The sequence below is a fragment of the Nelumbo lutea genome, chromosome 5 (genome assembly GCF_056320005.1).
Source record: "Nelumbo lutea isolate HS-2025 chromosome 5, American lotus-T2T, whole genome shotgun sequence".
Taxonomy (NCBI): domain Eukaryota; kingdom Viridiplantae; phylum Streptophyta; class Magnoliopsida; order Proteales; family Nelumbonaceae; genus Nelumbo; species Nelumbo lutea.
In genome coordinates this window covers 6,252,793-6,256,216 of record NC_142688.1, presented here as the reverse complement: position 1 = coordinate 6,256,216, position 3,424 = coordinate 6,252,793, and positions in this window count along the sequence as shown.

The window sequence follows — 3,424 nt, the reverse complement described above, 5'->3', positions numbered from 1 at the left end:
TTTTATTCATGTGAAGCATTTGAACGACTTGAGAGGAAGTGGTTTCGGTGAAGTGACGGGATTTAAGTTTGGATTTGGATTTAAGGTTTAAATAATTAGGTTGGGTTCGTCGGATGTTGCTGGATATAATCTGAATCTGACCTTGACTACAGTTCTACTCCCAAGACATGCGGGAAGTTCTGAACTTACACCAACCCTACCCAATCAAGTGAATCAACTCGTCAATATAAAATTAGATTACAAAACTAAGTAGGAGTTGGTAGCAATATTAGGATTTTATGAACTTCAACCCCCTTGCTGGCATCACTGGTGGCGTATTGAATTCTCTGTAGTGGTGTATATCGTTCTCTGAAGTGAAATGCCCCATTTTGTGAATATATTTTCCTCGGTCTCTGTAACTTTATTTCAAAAACGTTCGGCCCATCACCCCACACCACATGTTTCAGATCATTCACATAGCTTTAACTTGCCGAATGGGCAAGGATGAATGACATTGTATCATTTGGTTACAATGTTTTTGTTATGGGCTTCATTATTTTTAGCATGAAAAAATCGCCCTATAGGTTAAAGCACAAAAATTAAGGTAGCTTGCAAGATAAAAAATAATCATGCCTCATTTTGCTCATTTTCATTCTTTAAAGAAACTCATTGTAGTGGTTGTAAACTGCTGGCCTAAGTCTACAAAAATCGTCATCATAAATGTTTATTAGAATTTATGTTAATGGACATTGATCATTGGCCATCTATAGGTCCATACCATCAGTTTCAAAGACTTAGACTGGCAGTTTATGATTGTCAGAACAGAGTTTTTTTTTTTTTTTTTTGAAGAATGAAAATGAGCAACGTAGGTTATTTGTTGGTTTGAAAAGAATTCATTTTTTAGAAAAAAATGTTCGATTCATAACAATATTTTCTCATTCTGCCTATTTTTACTTTTATTTATTTTAAAGTTTCATTTTGAATAAGAATGAAAAATAATGAGTGTTGAAGCAAATACAACCTTAATGACAGAAAATGGGTTATTCCTCCTATCTCTTATTATTTGGCGTATTTAGTGACTCTGGATTTTCTGTCCATGAGAACTCTGCCCATATCTATTTACAACACACTACCTCCATGAATTGGGAACATCTCCCCTGCATAATATCATGCATAAGGATGAGATGTTCTCCATGTATAGCTGCAATGTTATGTGGGTAAACATAGCAGAGTTTGTGTGGGCAGGAGATCCGGACTCTTATTTAGTGGTGGGTTCCAAAAACAGAAACGTAAATTTGCTAGTGAGTTGATGTGTGCACTCGAAGGGATATAAAAGGTGGGGCCGTAGCGCTTTTTCCCCCCAGCCAGTAGTAAATCGGTGATACTCTAATAAATACGAGCCGTTGTGACAAAATTTAGTCAGCCAATAGGTTAAAACTGAACTGGGATTTGTCACTTGTCAGGGAAGAAGTGGCACCAGGACCGCAGGGTCCGTTCATTCGGGACGTCTGGTTAATTAGGTTAGGTGAACAACACTCTATGAAAAAAGCAGTCAGTCTCTCTCAGTCGGGCCACAAACGACGGACACCACTCGTACATATTAACTGTGTTAAATAAAACATCCATCACATTTAATAGATTTATGGACTCTTAATGCCAATGAGATCGGCTTCCATCAGGGCAGACCTGTGCCCACACCGATCTAACAGCTTTTCCCAACCTTGCATTGAGAATATCTGCCCATGAAATAATACGGAGATATTCTCAATGCAAAAAAGTAAAGGCTGCTCGGATAGGCTTTGCCTGACTGAAGCCGAACTCAATGCCAGTATGGATGTGAATCCATTTGCACATTCAACACAACAGGGTAATAGGGTTCTGAAAAAGAAAAATGCCAATCCATATCCGACAAAACCCGTTCGAAAAGAGCCAGACTAAAGTGTCCCCTGCTCTGGTGTTAAATGTTAATCCCCAGCTATGAAGTGGGCTGCTCCTGCGGCTCTCGGCAGTTGAGCTCAAGATTCATCATTCCCCGGTTTTGCCATCTGTGCTTCTTGTTGAATTTGTTTCATGCCGCATTTATTTTCAAGTAAAATGATTCCAATTGAATAAATTTTGGTGAATGAAATAAATAATAATGCTTCTTCCTTTTTTTTTGTTTGTTTGTTTGTATGTTTTTGCTTCTGTTGTAGGAAAAAAAAAATGCAACGGGAAAATGCCAATGGATCACATAGCTGAGCTGTGCCCTACCTATGTAGATACATATGTTAGCCCCACCTGAAGCCTGAAGGCACCACTGTCAGTCTCACTTGCTGGTCCTGCGTCTGAGCCCTGCCCCAATTCTCCAGTGGTCCCATGTTTGGACCCCATTCCCATTTGTTGGTCTTGGTCCACATGTAGATCCCACCAGTGGGGTTCTACTTCTATGTGGAGTTTGGATTTTGGATTTTCTCCTCGCATTCTCACTGAATCCTCCTCCCTCAGTTCACACCCATTATATTGGGAACATCTTCCTCAGTTCACACTCATTATATTGGGAACATCTTTCATACTTGTATGTTTTCATTTCTGATTCACGGCTGCAAGTGGATGAAATCCGGATTCTTTTATGTATAGGTCTCAATTCATATATGGGCCTTGCCTCATAACCTAACAATTTTTATTTTTTTAAGCATATATATAGAGGGCTGTCAATGGGCCGGATATATCCGATAGAACTGAATTGTACCGATCCAATAATATTGGAGACTGACTGGGTTTTGCTTTTGCATTACATGTCCCAGCTCTGGGTTTTCATGTGTTTATGAAATTACTCCATTACAATGCCTGTCTTTCTCATGGTGTCCTTGTTATTATTATCGTGTCCAAATTATCGGTTTAGTACCGGGTCTGCGCTGAGCTAGACCAGACCCGGCCCATTGTCATTGTAAGCGAAGGATAGTTTTGTTTTCAATTTGAGTAAAACTTTTCTAAGTTTTACACATTTTACTTTCTGAGTTGGAACTTGGAAGTGCCAAATCTTTACCTGGTTCATTACAACGAAATCGAAAGTGCTTAATGTCAAAAACAAAAAGCAGGTTATAGAAATTAAACAAAATTTTTGGTAGAAAACTGAAAAAGAAACAACTATAAGCGGGACAATCCGGCTAAGAATTCAATCAACTAAACTTTTCACCTACCCAAAGAAAACAAAGAGAATAAATACAAAAGGCAAATCCGGCATCACCCTCCAAGTTTGCTCGGAAAGAAAAAAAAGTAACAAATGAATTAAGAAAAGTAAGAAAGGAACACAATGGCCGTTTGATTTCAATAATGAAAAATAAAATTAATCAGAATAAGTTGGGTGGCAATCCTTAGCGAGTCAAAAAAAAAAAAAAAAGGAGAAAGAAATACTGAGTCGTTGTACTCTTAATTCCGCAGTACAATTAAGCAAACACCTATCTCT